This window comes from Lolium perenne, chromosome 7 (genome assembly GCF_019359855.2).
Source record: "Lolium perenne isolate Kyuss_39 chromosome 7, Kyuss_2.0, whole genome shotgun sequence".
NCBI classification, from domain to species: Eukaryota; Viridiplantae; Streptophyta; class Magnoliopsida; order Poales; family Poaceae; genus Lolium; species Lolium perenne.
The window spans coordinates 271,348,173-271,368,668 of record NC_067250.2 but is presented as its reverse complement, the minus strand read 5'-3'; the positions used below and the strand labels follow the sequence as shown (position 1 = coordinate 271,368,668).

At 42.7% G+C, this 20,496-nt stretch overlaps 1 long non-coding RNA gene across 1 annotated transcript; it reads right to left on the bottom strand.

The window, feature by feature from the left end:
* Positions 1–183: 183 nt before the first annotated feature.
* On the bottom strand, positions 184–1,494 carry LOC127311761 (uncharacterized). The gene is made up of 3 exons (XR_007857857.2): positions 566–1,494; positions 362–478; positions 184–275 (listed from the first exon to the last, which is right to left on the bottom strand). It is a non-coding gene; the product is annotated as an uncharacterized lncRNA (long non-coding RNA).
* Positions 1,495–20,496: the final 19,002 nt, after the last annotated feature.

Genomic DNA, 20,496 nt, shown 5'->3' with positions numbered 1-20,496 from the left:
GTTGTAAGACAATTACGATGTTGTAATGAATGATGTTCTGTGATATCAATCTATTATGTCTCGCAAAAACAATATTCCTGGGATTGCGATGAAGGGCATAATAGGCATCTGGACTTAAAAATTCGGGTGTTGACACTTTCGTACCAAATTCCAACTCTCTAGGCTATATTTTTGTACCTGGTGCTTCGGGCCAGGATGGCTAACAGCTTGCAGCAAATGTCCAAACTTCCTAATTGATTGTCATTTGCAGTTCATCTGTGCACACGTGATCTTAGCTGAACATGCATCATCAGAACAGATAACCTTAGCCAAAATGAACAGGGCAAATCATGATAAAATTTGGAGGTGGATCATAGATTACCTATCAAGTATCCCCAAGCTATCATCCGTTGCTCCTCTCCATCGCTTCAGAAGCGGCAACACCTGCAGCAGGACACATGGACACCAACGTTGCCGTCTCCTGGGCACCCAAACTCAACTGTAAAACAACAACAAAATTAGGAAATAGTATATCGCCCTTTATATGTAGTAATGCTGCTGGGATATTGTTAGAATGTTAGCGTACCGTATGCCTCTTCGATCGCCGATAGTGCTGAAAACAATGTTGAGGTTGGCTTATTATGTACGTGAGCGCGTTCAAGCGATAGGACTACTCATTAGGAAATTATATATCGCAAAGAATATGATATGCATTTAAAACTATAAAGAATATGCTTAAGGAAAAGCAAATATCTCCCAAGTTAAGCATAGCTATCAATGAAACACGGGGTATTATAAAAAGGAATGGCCATTCCTAATAAGGAGCTCCTTCCCAAGCAAAAAAAGAGTCCATGCAACACAATTGTGAGTACATGGTAACAAGGATCACCTGTGACGCAAGCTCGTATGGGTTTAGCAAATTCTTATCTTCCCATACCTTTTTGCTGTTAAACCCCGTCCAGGGCGGCCAAAGGACAGCACAGTACGACCAGAGAATAAGCCTAAACTGATTCGTTCCAGGGAAGCACAGCCAGCACAGTACAACCAATGAATAAGCCTCTTTCCAGGGAATACGTCTTAATTTCCCAATCCAACAACTGGAAAAATCATTTACTTCATAAGCCTAAACATCCAGAGATAACTAAATCTGAAATCACCCTCCTTTGTTGCCGCTGAACAAAACACTTGAGAATCATGGACTTGCCAGGGAGGCGCATATGGTGTCAAGGCATGTGCCTGCAAACCGTCAAGTGCTGCTATGTTTTTCTTTAAAACACTGCTATTTTCAGAATGCTATTTCTCTCACATGAAAAAGCTAAATATTCAGAATTTAGTTCTAATAGTCTCACTAATTCTTGCAGCGCTAAGAATTACAGACGTTGTAATAAAGTAGAAAACTGAAACAATTGGCAAGCTCAGGAAAAAAACGAGAGAATCAGTTTTAAACAAGTAAGCACACACCACTTATAAATTGACAGCAAAATGTGATCCATTGTGGGGAGACAATATGCATAGGAAAAAAAGGTGAGGAATCCACTTCGATCATAGACACACAAAATACTAAATCCAGAGAGTTTTAATAGACTCCAAGAAACCTTCTACTTTGCTGCTATTAACATTAGAGCAGACATCCTGGCTCCTAAAACCACTATAGAATCTCATTGTAATACTCATTACAGCAGATATCCGTAGAACTTTAATACTCATTATAAATTCTTTCTACCAGGAAACATCCACATGAAGTTAATAACTTTTTATGAACATTACCTAACTGGAATGGCTAGAGTAATTTCAAAGACTAATTACCAGCCCAAACAAACATATACGATTCACTGAATTTCAGCAGACATTCACTGAATTCAATAATATAGACACGTGGAGACAATTATGTTGAATAAAACAAACATGAGAGGAGGATCTATGACTCACCATGCAGAAAATGATCTTATTGGCAATGAATGTGGCTCCATGTCCAAAACGTATATGTAATCTGCACAGTGCACTTGCTTCATATAAGAGGATTCAGCCAAATAACTTTATGGTCTGGCATAATCTTGATCTTGCCTTTGCATGCCCTTGTCAACAAGGCTGTAAGGTACCTCCACACCTTCAGGCTGCAAGTCTACCAGACCTTGCCATTTAGAACAGAATCAAAATTAATTACCGTCAAATAGGGTCAATGCACAAAAGATAGAACCATGCATTGTATCTCAAAAGGCGCCTCTAAAGGACATATCATTAAATCTACCCATATATTCTTGAAAATATGAGGTACAAAAATTATCCTTGGCAAACATCCAACAAGTCTTGCTCTCTTACTCTTGCTGTCGTCAGAGAAAATGTTAGCAACAACACACATCGATTAAGGAAGCAATGAGCAGCAGCAAAGGCAGCAGCCAGGCTTGGCAGCAGTAGATCTAGCAGTACACAACGGCACTGACCACATTTACAACCAGCAACACGCACATATAGCAGCACAAGTAGCAGAAGTAGCCCACAAAGCAACAGCACAAAAACACAACATAGTACAAGCAAGGAAATCTAGGGGAGACAGAGAGAGGAAGCAAAGGCTCATCTATATTCTTGAAAATATGAGGTACAAAAATTATCCTTGGCAAACATCCAACAAGTCTTGCTCTCTTACTCTTGCTGTCGTCAGAGAAAATGTTAGCAACAACACACATCGATTAAGGAAGCAACGAGCAGCAGCAAAGGCAGCAGCCAGGCTTGGCAGTAGTAGATCTAGCAGTACACAACGGCACTGGCCACATTTACAACCAGCAACACGCACATATAGCAGCACAAGTAGCAGAAGTAGCCCACAAAGCAACAGCACAAAAACACAACATAGTACCAGCAAGGAAATCTAGGGGAGACAGAGAGAGGAAGCAAAAGCTCATCTGCCTGACGGAGGATGAGACGGGGAAGAAGGGCGTGGGCGACCGGCGTGTGGCCCCCACAGGCCGACGAGCTGCATACGCGCGACGAGCTCCGGCGACTCGTCATTCTGCTCTGCACCACCATCTGTCGAGGAGGAAGGGCGCAGTGGGGAGAGAAATTGAGAGAGGCGGCGGGGGAGAGGAGACGGGAATTGGGGGAGGGCGGCGCACCTCACCAGCGCGAGTGACTCACTGACGTGCCGCCAACCTCCTCTGGGACCTGCTCCTGTAGCGCCTCCTCCCACCCTCCAAGGGAAGAGGCGGGGCTGGACATAGGCGGACATGGCGCGCCAGGGAAGAGGCCGACGAGACGCATCTCCATGCGGCGCACCTCGCCAGCGCGAGGGACTCACTGTCGCGCCGCTGCCCTCCTCCGGGAGCTGATCCTGTATCGCCTCCTCCCGCCCACCTCTGCGGCCGTCCGCTCACCCTCCGTGCCGCCGCCATTCTCCGGGACGCGCTCGAGCAGCGCCTCCTAGGGCGCGGGAGACGAGAGAGGTGGCCAGATATTTTCACCAGATCGAGATCTAGGTTTTCACAGCGGGATGTGCGCGACGGGGAGAGGCTTTCACCGCCCCAGAGAAGGAAGGTACCCGAACGAGCCCGCACGGCTGCCTCTGACCGAATGACCCCGCACGGAACCGGTCCCAGATGTCATGGACTCGATAAGAGTGTGAGGAAGTGCAAACAAAATCTACAGATCGAACGGTCAGGGTGAAAAGCGGGAGTCAAGTTTTACTGTACGCAGTGAAACGCACGGACCAGATTGGTTTGCTCCTCCAGGTGCCTTGGATGGCCGGGTACTCTAGCATCATTTATAGGAGGAATTGTTTTGATAAGTGTTGTGTGGGTGAACCTATGCTAATGTACCGCCCTTCCTAGGACTAATACATACTTGTGATTATACCCCTTGCAAGCATCCGCAACTACAAGAAAGTAATTAAGATAAATCTAACCACAGCCTTAAACTCTGAGATCCTGCTATCCCTCCTGCATCGATATACCAACGGGGACTTAGGTTTCTGTCACTCCGGCAACCCCGCAATTGGCAAACGAGTACAAGATGCATTCCCCTAGGCCCATAAAGGTGAAGTGTCATGTAGTCGACGTTCACATGACACCACTAGAAGAATAACACCACAACTTAAATATCATAACATTGAATATTACTCAACCATAGTTCACTACTAACATTTAGACTTCACCCATGTCCTCAAGAACTAAACGAACTACTCACGAGACATCATATGGAACATGATCAGAGGTGATATGATGATGAATAACAATCTGAACATAAACCTTGGTTCAATGGTTTCACTCAATAACATCAACAACAAGTAGAAATCAATACCGGGAGAGTTTCCCCTATCAAACAATCAAGATCAAACCCAAATTGTTACAGTGGTGACAATGTGCTGCGGTGGAGACGGCGGTGATGATGATGAAGATGATGATGATGGTGATGGAGATGATGTCCAGCTCGATGACGGTGGCGATGGCGTCGATTTCCCCCTCTCGGGAGGGAATTTCCCCGGCGGATTTCAGCCGCCGGAGAGCTCTTTTCTCTCTGGTGTTCTCCGCCCCGCAGAGGCGGCTGTAACTCTTCGCGAGGTATCCTCTGTGGCTCAGGTCTTCGGGACGAAGGGTTTCGCGAAGAAAAGGAGGCGAAAGGGTCTGCGGGGGCCCCACACCACCAGGTGGCGCGGCCAGGCCATGGGCCGCGCCGGCCTGTGGTCTGGCCCCACCTTGGGCCTCCTCAGCTCCTCCTTCTGGCTTCCTTCATCATCTTGAAAAATAGGATTTTTGGTATAATTTCTTTCCACAGTTGATCTTCCGAAATATTGCATTCTGCGGTGCTTTTTCCAGCAGAATCCTGGCTCCGGTGCTTGATCCTCCAATAATGATGAAACATGCAAAATAGATGAAATAACATAAGTATTGTGTCCCAATATGAAATATATCAATGAATAACAGCAAATTATGATATAAAATAGTGATGCAAATTGGACGTATCAACTCCCCCCAAGCTTAGACTTCGCTTGTCCCCAAGCGAAACTGAACTCGGTAAACAGGACCACATGTTTATGGAGTGAAGAGTCGATAAATAAAATACGGACAAGAAGCATCATATTCATTCACACAAATCATTCTAGTAAACAACTTCCTCATATAACTCAACTTGAAACAAGTATAAGGTAATCACAAACAAAGGTGCATAAGAAATCATAGTTGGTGATGGCAAACTTCGTTCTTGGTCGGAGAACAATTAACAGATTATACTTATCTATCGAGCAGCGCTCTTATGTTAAAGTTTATATGGCACAACTTGCATACTCAATCATAATAACCTCCTCATGATCATTGATAACTTGCAAAGCTACATTCATTCAGATAAAACTTGTACTAAACAAGGAAGAATAAAAGACATGATAAAGTAAATCACAATATAGATGGTTTGATCACAACAACTCAAATGCTTGCATAAGATGGAGGGAAATAGGTTTACTGACTCAACATAAAGTAAAAGATAGGCCCTTCGCAGAGGGAAGCAGGGATTAAATCATGTGCTAGAGCTTTTTCAGTTTTGAAATCATATAAAGAGAATGAAAGTAACATTTTGAGAGGTGTTTGTTGTTATCAACGACTGGTAGCGGGTACTCTAACCCCTTGCCAAACAGACCTCCAAAGAGCGGCTCCCATGAAGGATGTCATCTCTACCAGCAAGGTAGATCATCCCTCTTCTCTTTTGTTTACACATGTACTTTAGTTTATTTAAGGATGACACTCCCCCAACCTTTGCTTACACAAGCCATGGCTAACCGAATCCTCGGGTGCCTTCCAACAATCTCATACCATGGAGGAGTGTCTATTGCAAAATTAAGTTGCTTACTGATGAATCAGAGCAAAACATGTGAAGAGAATTATTAATAAAAGTTGATTAATTGGGGCTGGGAACCCCGTTGCCAGCTCTTTTTGCAAAATTATAGGATAAGTGGATGAAGCCACTAGTCCATTAGTGGAAGCTGCCTAACAAGACTGAAAGATAAAACACCACATACTTCCTCATGAGCTATAAAACATTGACACAAATAAGAAGTAATAAATTTTGAATTGTTTAAAGGTAGCACATGAAGTATTTACTTGGAATGGCAGAAAATACCATACAGTAGGTAGATATGGTGGACACAAATGGCATAGGTTTGGGTTCGGGTTTGGATGCACGAGAAGCATTCCCTCTCAGTACAGGTCTTTGGCTAGCAAGGTTAATTAGCAAGCATAAGAGTTGATGGAAACAAACAAATGTACATGTGATAGACATAATCATGCATCTTCCTTGTAAGCACAAATAATTTTAACTTCAGAATAATATGCTATGAGCTAACAAGAAAGAAAGATAATGAAACAACTACATGTATTTCTCTTTTCTACTTAAACCTCAAAGTGTTGTTGCTATTGACCAATGCTAAGTTTGCCAAAACCAAATAGATTTACTCAATGCTCCCAAAGTGATACCAATACTAATAACAAGATCAATCATAAGGAATGCAAACTAAAATAAGATGTGCAATATGTAAATGATAAGACTTCTCATTAATATTCCATAACGATAACTCACACCAAGGGATACATAGACAACCAACTAAAGGAGAGATACTTCCATACTGCAACCCATCTTATATGATAACTTCCCTACTCATGATATGACACTACTTGATAGTAAAAAGTAAAAGGTAGTGATGATGTGATACCGCGGCACTCCCCCAAGCTTGGAACAAACCAAGGGGATGCCAATACCGATGATGAATTACTCCTTCGGCGATGATGGTGATGAATTCCCGTCATCAAACTTCCAGGGAAGAGGCTCTCCATCAAGAAACGACATCTTGGTCTCGGGGATCCTGAAACTAGCAGCACGGCTTATGCGTTTAAACCTGTTTTCATACTCACAGTTTTGATTCCGAACGTCATAGAGTTGAGCTTGGAGTTGGTTGGTGGTGTCATGAAGTGAGAGGATGTCGCCCCAAAGCTTTGCAGTTTCCTTCTCGTGTTCAGCAATGAGTTCAGATACAATCTTGTGGAAGATATCCACCTCACGCTCAGCCATCTTCTTGTATTTGAAGACCTCTTGTTCTAGCTTCTCCATCCTGTCTTCCAAGCTTCCTTGCCCTTTAGGACCCTGGACATCCTTGATCTGCAGTTCTCCCTCAACGAGCAGCAACTCCTTGGGGTGCATCCTTAACTCCTCCATGTACAAGTTGCCCGCATCCTTGCAGGAGCTGCCCTTCGGAGTTTCCAACGAAGACATGATGGATCTAGATCCGGAGCAGAACCTGTCAGAAACAGCTCAAAACAAAACACGTCGAGAAAACAATATACGGACCTCCAGGGGTCCGGGGGATTATATAGAATAAATTTTTACGACAAACGGAAAGTACCAGGTCGAACTAGAGTCGGAGGGGGGCGACGAGGCGGCGTCACCATAGGGCGGCGCGGGCCCAGGCCAGGCCGCGCCGGCCTATGGTGGCACGCCCTCGTGCGTCTCCTCCACTCCGTTTCGATCTCGTAATTTTTCATATTTTCCAAAAACAGCAAAAATATTGTTCGGAAGGTAAATTACGAAACTTTTATTACCAGTATTGTTACCTATTCAAAGTCGAGTTCTGGCGGACTGTCAATTTGTCCTTTGATGAAAGCCTCCGGTGTTTCCACTCGAATAATATCAACATCAACATTATAAGAATCACCTGAGATATAATGCTTGAGCCTTTGTCCATTCACCACTTGCGTGGCATTGCCTTGGAGAGAACTAATTTTAATTGCTCCTGAACGATACACCTCCTCAACAACATATGGTCCTTCCCATTTTGAGAGTAATTTCCCTGCAAAGAATCTGAGACGAGACCGGTACAATAGGACTTTATCCCCAATATTAAATTCTCTTTTGATAATCCTTCTATCATGCCATTTTTTAACTTTCTCTTTAAATAAAGAGTTTAGCATTTTCATAAGCTTCACTTCTCCATTCATCTAGAGAACTCAATTGCAGCAACCTCTTATTACCAGCTAGTTTAGGATCTTTATTTAATTCTCTAACAGCCCAATAAGCTTTGTGCTCTAATTCTAAAGGTAAATGACAAGCTTTTCCATAAACCATTTTATAAGGTGACATTCCCATGGGGTTTTTATAAGCAGTTCTATAAGCCCATAATGCTTCCTTCAATTTACTAGCCCAATTCTTTCTAGTTTTATTAACAGTCTTTTGCAAGATAGATTTAATTTCTCTATTTGATAGTTCTACTTGCCCACTAGTTTGAGGATGATAAGCAGAAGCAATTCTATGATTAATGCCATATTTAGCAAGAGTTTTTCTAAAACCACCATGAATAAAATGAGAACCTCCATCAGTCATAATATATCTAGGAACTCCAAATCGAGGAAAAATAATATCTAAAAGCATTCTTAAAGAGGTCTCACCATCAGCACTTTTTGTAGGTATGGCTTCCACCCATTTAGTAACATAATCAACAGCAACAAGTATATGAGTGTTACCTTCTGAAGAGGGAAAGGGTCCCATGAAGTCAAATCCCCAACAGTCGAATGGTTCAATAACAAAAGTATAATTCATAGGCATTTCATTGCGTCTGGAGATATTACCAACCCTTTGGCATTCATCACAAGATAAAATAAACTTCCTTGCATCTTTGAAGAGAGTTGGCCAATAAAAACCTGATTGTAGAACCTTTTGCGCGGTTCTATCTCCGGCGTGATGTCCTCCATAAGCACTCCCATGACATTTACTCAATATTTCCTGTTGTTCATATTCGGGAACACATCTCCGCAGAATACCATCCACTCCTTCTTTATATAAGTGTGGGTCATCCCAGAAATAATGCCTCAAATCATAAAAGAATTTCCTCCTTTGCTGAGCTGAAAAGGTCGGAGGCAAGTACTTGGAAACAATAAAGTTAGCATAATCAGCATACCAAGGACTGTCTCGCGAGCTCACCTTTATTACAGCCAATTGTTCATTTGGAAAGCTATCATTGACAGGAACAGGATCATAAGAAATATTTTCCAATCTAGACAAATTATCAGCAACAGGATTATCAGCACCTTTCCTATCTACAATATGTAAATCAAATTCTTGCAACAGAAGCACCCACCTAATAAGCCTTGGCTTAGCATCTTTCTTTTGCATAAGGTATCTGATTGCAGCATGATCAGTATGAATAGTAACTTTTGAATCAACAATATAAGATCTAAACTTATCACAAGCAAAGACTACAGCTAACAATTATTTTTCAGTAGTAGCATAATTTCTTTGAGCAGCATCAAGAGTTTTACTAGCATAATGAATAACATTCAATTTTTTATTTACTAGCTGTCCAAGAACAGCGCCTACAGCAAAATCACTAGCATCACACATAATTTCAAATGGTAAGTTCCAATCAGGAGGTTCAACTATAGGAGCAGTTGTTAAGGCTTTCTTTAGAGTTTCAAAAGCTTCCTTACAATCATCACCAAAAATAAAAGGTACATCTTTTTGAAGAAGATTAGTAAGAGGCTTTGAAATCTTAGAGAAGTCTTTAATAAACCTCCTATAAAACCCAGCATGACCAAGAACACTATGAATACCTTTAACATCCCTAGGATAGGGCATCTTCTCTATTGCTTCAACTTTAGCTCTATCAACTTCAATACCTCTCTCGGAAATTTTATGTCCCAATACAATCCCTTCATTAACCATAAAGTGGCATTTCTCCCAATTAAGAACAAGGTTAGTTTCTTCACATCTCTGCAAAACTTTATCAAGGTTCCGCAAACAATTATCAAAAGAATTCCCATAGACAGAAAAATCATCCATGAATACCTCCACAATACTCTCGTAAAAACCATGAAAAATAGCAGACATGCATCTTTGAAAAGTAGCAGGAGCATTACATAAACCAAAAGGCATACGTCTATAAGCATATGTTCCATAGGGACAAGTGAAAGTGGTTTTCTCTTGATCCTTAGCTTTAACAGCAATTTGTGAAAATCCAGAATAACCATCAAGAAAGCAAAAATGAGTATTTTTGGATAACCTTTCTAACATCTGATCAATAAAAGGCAAAGGATAATGATCTTTCTTAGTAACTTTATTAACTTTACGAAAATCAATGCACATTCTATAACCTACAACTACTCTTTGAGGTATGAGCTCATCATTATCATTAGGCACAACAATCATTCCTCCTTTTTTAGGAACACAATGCACAGGACTAACCCATCTACTATCAGCAATAGGATATATAATACCAGCTTCAAGAAGTCGTAATACCTCATTTCTTACCACATCCTTCATCTTAGGAATTAGACGACGCTGAGGTTCAACAATAGGCTTCGCATCATCTTCCATATTAATGGCGTGTTGGCAAATAGAGGGAGAAATCCCCTTCAAGTCATCAAGAGTATAGCCAATAGCACCTCGGTGTTTCTTCAATATTTCCAATAGCCTTTCTTCTTCAAACTCTGTAAGCGTAGAACTAATAATAACAGGATATATTTTCTTATCATCAATATGAGCATATTTAAGATTATCAGGCAAAGGTTTTAAATCAAAGACAGGATCTTCCTTTGGTGGCGGTTGATACGCGTACAGCACGCGTCCGTTGGGAACCCCAAGTGGAAGGTGTGATGCGTATAGCAGCAAGTTTCCCTCAGTATGAAACCAAGGTTTATCGAACCAGTAGGAGCCAAGAAGCACGTTGAAGGTTGATGGCGGCGAGATGTAGTGCGGCGCAACACCAGGGATTCCGGCGCCAACGTGGAACCTGCACAACACAACCAAAGTACTTTGCCCCAACGAAACAGTGAGGTTGTCAATCTCACCGGCTTGCTGTAACAAAGGATTAAATGTATAGTGTGGATGATGATTGTTTGCAGAAAACAGTAGAAACAGTATTGCAGTAGATTGTATTCGATGTAAAAGAATGGACCGGGGTCCACAGTTCACTAGAGGTGTCTCTCCCATAAGAAATAGCATATTGGGTAAACAAATTACAGTTGGGCAATTGACAAATAGAGAGGGCATGACAATGCACATACATGACATGATGAGTATTGTGAGATTTAATTGGGCATTACGACAAAGTACATAGACCGCTATCCAGCATGCATCTATGCCTAAAAAGTCCACTTTCAGGTTATCATCCGAACCCCTTCCGGTATTAAGTTGCAAGCAACAGACAATTGCATTAAGTATGGTGCGTAATGTAATCAATAACTATATCCTCGAACATAGCATCAATGTTTTATCCCTAGTGGCAACAGCACATCCATAACCTTAGAGGTTCTTGTCACTCCTCCAGATTCACGGAGACATGAACCCACTATCGAGCATAAATACTCCCTCTTGGAGTTACAAGCATCAACTTGGCCAAAGCATCTACTAGTAACGGAGAGCATGCAAGATCATAAACAACACATAGATTGATAATCAACATAACATAGTATTCTCTATTCATCGGATCCCAACAAACACACATGTAGCATTACAGATAGATGATCTTGATCATGATAGGCAGCTCACAAGATCAGACAATGATAGCAGAATGGGGAGAAGACAACCATCTAGCTACTGCTATGGACCCATAGTCCAGGGGTGAACTACTCACACATCAATCCGGAGGCGACCATGGCGGTGTAGAGTCCTCCGGGAGATGATTCCCCTCTCCGGCAGGGTGCCGGAGGTGATCTCCAGAATCCCCCGAGATGGGATTGGCGGCGGCGGCGTCTCAGTATGTTTTCTCGTATCGTGGCTCTCGGTACTGGGGGTTTCTCGACGAAGGCTTTAAGTAGGCGGAAGGGCAACGCGGGGGGCCACACGAGGGCCCCACACGCCAGGGCCGCGCGGCCAAGACCTAGGCCGCGCCGCCCTGTTGTGGCGGTGCCTCGTTGTCCCACTTCCTTTCCCCCTCGGTCTTCTGGAAGCTTCATGCAAAAATAGGACCCTGGGCGTTGATTTCGTCCAATTCCGAGAATATTTCCTTACTAGGATTTCTGAAACCAAAAACAGCAGAAAACAACAACTGGCTCTTCGGCATCTCGTTAATAGGTTAGTGCCAGAAAATGCATAATAATGACATATAATGTGTATAAAACATGTGAGTATCATCATAAAAGTAGCATGGAACATAAGAAATTATAGATACGTTTGAGACGTACCAGCGGTGTTGTACCCAAATCTTCCACCGGTAAATCATGCTTAAGAATAGGTTGGCGAAGAAAAATTTCATCAAGCTCATCTCTTTCTTTCCTAAAAACTTCACTCTCGCTATTCTCCAAATGTTGCTGCAAAGGATTATTAGGAACAAGAACAATAGATGCACACTGTTCCATTTTAAAATCATCATTAGGCGGATCAATTTTATAAGGAGTTTTGGTAAATTTAGAGAAGTTAAACTCATAAGATTCACCAGCAAATTTAGTCAAAATTTTCTCTTTCTTGCAATCTATAATAGCTCCACAAGTATTTAGAAAAGGTCTACCAAAAATGATAGGACAATAATCACTAGCAGCAGAACCAAGTACCAAAAAGTCAGCAGGATATTTAATCTTACCACATAGAACTTCCACATCTCGAACAATACCAATTGGAGAGATAGTTTCTCTATTAGCCATCTGAATAACCACATCAATATCTTCAAGTTCACGAGAACCAATTTCGTGCATAATCTCCGTGTAAAGCTCATAAGGAATAGCACTAATACTTGCACCAATATCGCATAAACCATAATAGCAATGATCACCAATTCTAACAGAGAGCATAGGAACACTAGCTTTCCTAGACTTATTAGGATGTGAAACAATATTAGAAGCATCTTCACAAAAAATAATATGACCATCCTCTACATTTTCAGTCACAAGATCTTTAACTATTGCAACAGCAGGTTCAACTTTTATTTGTTCTTCAGGTTCTATAGGTTTCTTTTCACTTTTATGAACCGCACTATTTATAACAGAGTACTCCTTCATTTTAGCAGGGAAAGGAGTTTTTTCAATATAAGCTTCAGGAATAACATGGTCCATAGTTTCAACTACAACACATTTATTTATAGATGAATCAATTTTATCTTTATACGGTTCATGAAACTTATCAAAATTCTTCTTAGGCAATTCATAATGAGAGGCAAAAGCTTTATAAAGATTTGCAGCAACTTGAGAATCAAGACCATAAGTAGCACTCATATTACGAAATTTATCAGTTTCCATAAAAGCTTCAATGCATTTGTAATCATAATTTATACCTGATTCTCTTTCTTTGTCGATTTCCCATCATTCAGTATTTTCCTGGATCCGATTAAGAAGGTCCCTTTTAAACTCTTCCTTATTGCGCGTGAATGATCCTGAACAAGAAGTATCCAGCAAGGTCTTGTCTCCAAAAGAAAGTCTTGCATAGAAATTATCAATAATAACATTACCAGGAAGCTCATGAATGGGGCATTTGAGCATTAAAGACTTCAATCTCCCCCATGCTTGGGCAATACTCTCTCCATCATGAGGCCAAAAATTATATATGCGGTTCCGGTCCTTATGAATTTCACTTGGAGGATAGAACTTAGAATAAACCGGGGCACAATATCATTCCAATCAAGAGAATCCCCATTATCCAATAATTTATACCAATGCGCCGCTTTACCAGACAGCGATATAGATAATAGTTTCTTCCTCACTTCATCCATAGCAATACCTGCACACTTGAATAAACCGCATAATTCATGTAAAAACAGTAAATGATCTCCAGGGTGGACAGTTCCATCCCCTGTATAACGGTTATCCACTACACATTCAATAATTTTCATAGGTATTTTGTATGGTATCTCTTCCTCACCTGGCGCCTTATCCACTACCTTTGCAGTAGTAGTAGATTTTCCAAACAAACATTCGAGAGAAGATCTCTCCATAATGAATTATAGCAAGAAAGTAAATAAAATCAGCACTAACAGTAAAAGTTTCCCTTACCAATTCCACTTACCAATAGCGCTTCATTCCCCGGAAACGGCGCCAGAAAATAGTCTTGATGACCCACAAGTATAGGGGGTGTATCGTAGTATCTTCGATAAGTAAGAGTGTCGAACCCAACGAGGAGCAGAAGGTGTTGACAAGCAGTTTCGATGTAGGAATCACTGTAGATGCTCACAAACAAGTATTCAGGGGGTTTTAATGTAGCAGTTGAATAAAGTACGAGTAAGTAAAATGCGAGAGTAACAATTGCAGTGAGTGGCCCAATCCTTTTCAGCACAAAGGACAAGCCGGTTTGTTTACTTATAATGACCAAACGTTCTTGAGGACACACGGGATTTTAGTCTAGTGCTTTCGCTACATACGGCTAATTAATCTTCATTGTTTTGATAAGTGTTGTGTGGGTGAACCTATGCTAATGTACCGCCCTTCCTAGGACTAATACATACTTGTGATTATACCCCTTGCAAGCATCCGCAACTACAAGAAAGTAATTAAGATAAATCTAACCACAACCTTAAACTCTGAGATCCTGCTATCCCTCCTGCATCGATATACCAACGGGGACTTAGGTTTCTGTCACTCCGGCAACCCCGCAATTGGCAAACGAGTACAAGATGCATTCCCCTAGGCCCATAAAGGTGAAGTGTCATGTAGTCGACGTTCACATGACACCACTAGAAGAATAACACCACAACTTAAATATCATAACATTGAATATTACTCAACCATAGTTCACTACTAACATTTAGACTTCACCCATGTCCTCAAGAACTAAACGAACTACTCACGAGACATCATATGGAACATGATCAGAGGTGATATGATGATGAATAACAATCTGAACATAAACCTTGGTTCAATGGTTTCACTCAATAACATCAACAACAAGTAGAAATCAATACCGGGAGAGTTTCCCCTATCAAACAATCAAGATCAAACCCAAATTGTTACAGTGGTGACGATGTGCTGCGGTGGAGACGGCGGTGATGATGATGAAGATGATGATGATGGTGATGGAGATGATGTCCAGCTCGATGACGGTGGCGATGGCGTCGATTTCCCCCTCTCGGGAGGGAATTTCCCCGGCGGATTTCAGCCGCCGGAGAGCTCTTTTCTCTCTGGTGTTCTCCGCCCCGCAGAGGCGGCTGTAACTCTTCGCGAGGTATCCTCTGTGGCTTAGGTCTTCGGGACGAAGGGTTTCGCGAAGAAAAGGAGGCGAAAGGGTCTGCGGGGCCCCCACACCACCAGGTGGCGCGGCCAGGCCATGGGCCACGCCGGCCTGTGGTCTGGCCCCACCTTGGGCCTCCTCAGCTCCTCCTTCTGGCTTCCTTCGTCATCTTGAAAAATAGGATTTTTGGTATAATTTCTTTCCACAGTTGATCTTCCGAAATATTGCATTCTGACGGTGCTTTTTCCAGCAGAATCCTGGCTCCGGTGCTTGATCCTCCAATAATGATGAAACATGCAAAATAGATGAAATAACATAAGTATTGTGTCCCAATATGAAATATATCAATGAATAACAGCAAATTATGATATAAAATAGTGATGCAAATTGGACGTATCAGTGGCCGACTGCGGGAGGTGGCATCAACACTACCTTCCTCCTCCTTGGCACCACTGGCTTCAGAGTGCTCGTCCACCGGTTAAGGACGATGTTGTTTTGGTAGCCAGGTGGATGGAACCATCCTTTGCCCACCCTGTCGCACTCCAGCTTCACGACCTAGTGAGATAAGAAACTTTGTGTAAGTGGCATGATAAAGAGCTATGGCAGTGCCAATGTGTTGATCGCCATCCAGACCATGAGCAGGAGAATGATCATGAGCTATGGCAGTGCCAATGTGTTGATCACCATCTAGACCATGAGCAAGAGCATGATCAAGATCTATGGCAGTGACAAAAACAATGTGTTGATCACCATTCAGACCATGAGCAAGAGCATGACCAACAGCTATGGCAGTGCCAATGTGTTGATCACCATCCTATTGGAGATATGCCCAAGAGGCAATAATAAAAGTGGTTATTATATATCTTTATGTTTATGATAAATTTTTATATACCATGCTATAATTGTATTAACCGAAACATTGATACATGTGTGTTATGTAAACAAACAATGAGTCCCTAGTAAGCCTCTTAACTAGCTTGTTGATTAATAGATGATTAGTTTCATAATCATGAACATTGGATGTTATTAATAACAAGGTTATATCATTATATGAATGATGTAATGGACACACCCAATTAAGCGTAGCATAAGATCACGTCATTAAGTTATTTGCTATAAGCTTTCGATACATAGTTACCTAGTCCTTTCGACCATGAGATCATGTAAATCACTTATACTAGAAAGGTACTTTGATTACATCAAACGCCACTGCGTAAATGGGTGGTTATAAAGGTGGGATTAAGTATCCGGAAAGTATAAGTTGAGGAATATGGATCAACACTGGGATTTGTCCATCCCGATGACGGATAGATATACTCTGGGCCCTCTCGGTGGAATGTCGTCTAAATAGCTTGTAAGCATATGAATAGTTCATAAGAGACCACATACCACGGTACGAGTAAAGAGTACTTGTCAGGATACGAGGTTGAACAATGTATAGAGAGATACCGATGATCAAACCTCGGACAAGTAAAATATCACGTGACAAAGGGAATTGGTATCGTATGTGAATGGTTCATTCGATCACTAAGTCATCGTTGAATATGTGGGAGCCATTATGGATCTCCAGATCCTGCTATTGGTTATTGGTCGGAGAGAGTTCTCAACCATGTCTGCATAGTTCGCGAACCGTAGGGTGACACACTTAAGGTTTGATGTCGTATTAGTAGAACTTGAATATGGAATGGAGTTCGAAGTTTTGTTCGGAGTCTCGGATGGGATCCCGGACATCACGAGGAGTTCCGGAATGGTCCGGAGAATAAGATTCATATATAGGAAGTCATATTCCAAGTTTGGAAATGATCCGGTGCATTTATGGAAAGTTCTAGAAGGTTCTAGAAAAGTCCGGAAGAAATCACTTTAGAAGGCGGAGTCCCGAATGGACTCCACCACCCATGGCCAGCCAACCCTAGAGGGGTGGAGTCCCAGGTGGACTCCACCAAGGTGGCCGGCCACCCCCTCCCAAGGAAAGGTGGGAATCCCACCTCAAGTGGGAATCCTAGCTTGGGTAGGTTTCATGTCATATGGAAGGTTTTGGTTTGGGGTCTTATTCGAAGACTTGTAGACCAACTCTTGGGTGTTCCACCTATATAATGAGAGCCAAGGGGAGGGGCCCGGCCACCTCAAGCCACAGCCTTGGCCGCACCCCATAGTGGCCGGCCACCCCCTCTCCCAAACCCTAGCCGCCCCACCTCCTCCACCTCTCCCGCAATGCTTAGCGAAGCTCCGCCGGCGATCTCCATCGCCACCGCCACCACGCCGTCGTGCTGCCGGATCAAGGAGGACCTACTACTTCCGCTGCCCGCTGGAACAGGGAGAAGGACGTCGTCTTCATCAACACCGAACGTGTGACCGAGTACGGAGGTGCTGCCCGATTGTGGCACCGTCAAGATCTTCTACGCGCTTTTGAAAGCAGCAAGTGATCATCTACCGCAGCAACAAGAGCCTCATCTTGTAGGCTTTGGAAATCTTCAAGGGTGAGCCTCGATCATCTCCTCGTTGCTCCCATCTTCTAGATTGCATCTTGGATTGGATTGCGTTCTTGCGGTAGGAAATTTTTTGTTTTCTATGCAACGAATCCCTACAGTGGTATCAGAGCCGTGTCTATGCATAGATGGTTGCACGAGTAGAACATGTAGGATAACGTTGCATAGAAAACAAAAATTTTCCTACCGCGAACACGAAATCCAAGCCAAGATGCAATCTAGAAGACGGTAGCAACGAGGGGATTATCGAGTCTCACCCTTGAAGAGATTCCAAAGCCTACAAGATGAGGCTCTTGTTGCTGCGGTAGATGTTCACTTGCCGCTTGCAAAAGCGCATAGAAGATCTTGATCACGATCGCTTCCGGCGCCACGAACGGGCAGCACCTCCGTACTCGGTCACACGTTCGGTTGTTGATGAAGACGACGTCCACCTCCCCGTTCCAGCGGGCAGCGGAAGTAGTAGCTCCTCTTGAATCCGACAGCACGACGGCGTGGTGTTGGTGGTGGTGGAGAAATCCGGCGGAGCTTCGCTAAGCGAGCGGGAAGTGGAGGAGCGGGGCGGCTAGGGTTTGGGAGGGGGTGGCCGGCCACTCAAGGGGGGCAGCCAGCTTGTGGTCTTAGGGTGGTCGGCCCCCTCCCCTTGGCCCCTCATTATATAGGTGGAAGCCCCAAGAGTTGGTCAAAAAAACCTTCCATATGGTGGGGAAACCTAGCCAAGCTAGGACTCCCACTAGAGGTGGGAGTTCCACCTCCCATATGGGGGGGGTGGCCGGCCCCCTAAGGGGGAGTCCACTTGGGACTCCTCCCCCACTAGGGTTGGCCGGCCATGGAGGTGGAGTCCCATGTGGACTCCACCTTCCTTGGTGGTTTCTTCCGGACTTTTCTAGAACCTTCTAGAACCTTCCATAGAACCTTCCGCGTCAATTTAATTCACATAAAATGACATCCTATATATGAATCTTATTCTCCGGACCATTCCGGAACTCCTCGTGATGTCCGGGATCTCATCCGGGACTCCGAACAAATATTCGAACTCCATTCCATATTCAAGTTCTACCATTTCAACATCCAACTTTAAGTGTGTCACCCTACGGTTCGCGAACTATGCGGACATGGTTGAGTACTCACTCCGACCAATAACCAATAGCGGGATCTGGAGATCCATAATGGCTCCCACATATTCAACGATGACTTTAGTGATCGACTGAACCATTCACATACGATACCAATTCCCTTTGTCACGCGATATTTTACTTGTCCAAGGTTTGATCTTCGGTATCACTCTATACCTTGTTCAACCTCGTCTCCTGATAAGTACTCTTTACTCGTACCGTGGTATGTGGTCTCTTATGAACTCATTCATATGCTTGCAAGACATTAGACGACATTCCACCGAGAGGGCCCAGAGTATATCTATCCGTCATCGGGATGGACAAATCCCACTGTTGATCCATATGCCTCAACTCATACTTTCCGGATACTTAATCCCACCTTTATAACCACCCATTTACGCAGTGGCGTTTGGTGTAATCAAAGTACCTTTCCGGTATAAGTGATTTACATGATCTCATGGTCATAAGGACTAGGTAACTATGTATCGAAAGCTTATAGCAAATAACTTAATGACGAGATCTTATGCTACGCTTAATTGGGTGTGTCCATTACATCATTCATACAATGATATAACCTTGTTATTAATAACATCCAATGTTCATGATTATGAAACTAATCATCCATTAATCAACAAGCTAGTTAAGAGGCATACTAGGGACTCTTTGTTGTTTACATATCACACATGTATCAATGTTTCAGTTAATACAATTATAGCATGGTATATAAACATTTATCATAAACATAAAGATATATAATAACCACTTTTATTATTGCCTCTTGGGCATATCTCCAACAGAACACAATGGTTTTGTGGGCGTTGATGCTTATGTTGTCTTTAGTTTGAGTACTTTGCATCTTTGTGGCATAGTGGGATGAAGCGGCTCGGGCTAACTTTACATGACCGCGTTCATGAGATTTGCTCCACGCTCGACATGCAACTTGTATTGCATAAGTGGCTTTGCGGGTGTCTGTCTCTCCTACTATAGTGAAGATTCAATTTACTCTTCTATTGACAACACTAGTATCACCGTTGTGGTTCATGTTCGTAGGTAGATTAGATCTTACTCGAAAATCCTAAACCACGTAAAATATGCAAACCAAATTAGAGACGTCTAACTTGTTTTTGCAGGTTTTGGTGATGTGATATGGCCATAATGTGATGATGAATATGTATGAGATGATCATTATTGTATTGTGGCAACCGGCAGGAGCCTTATGGTTGTCTTTAAATTTCATGTTGAGTAGTATTTCAAAGAAGTTGTAATAGTTGCTACATGGGAGAACAATCATGAAGACGGCGCCATTGACCTTGACGCTACGCCGACGATGATGGAGATCATGCCCATTGATGATGAGGATCATGTCCGTGCTTTGGAGATGAAGATCAAAGGCGCAAAGACAAAGGGGCCATATCATATCAATATGAACTGCATGTGATGTTAATCCTTTTATGCATCTTATTTTGCTTAGATCGCGACGGTAGCATTATAAGATGATCCCTCTCACTAAAATATCAAGATAATAAAGTGTTCATCCTTATTAGCACCTTTGCCAAGACTTATCGTTTCGAAGCATCTCATGATGATCGGGTGTGATAGAATCAACAAGTGCATACAACGGGTGCAAGCCAGTTTTGCACATGCGGATACTAAGGTTGCCTTGATGAGCCTAGCATGTACAGACATGGTCTCGGAACACGTGATACCGAAAGGTAGAGCATGAATCATATGATTGATATGATGAACAGTTTGAGTGTTCACCATTGAAGTTACATCTTGTCTCGTGATGATCGGACTTGGTGTGG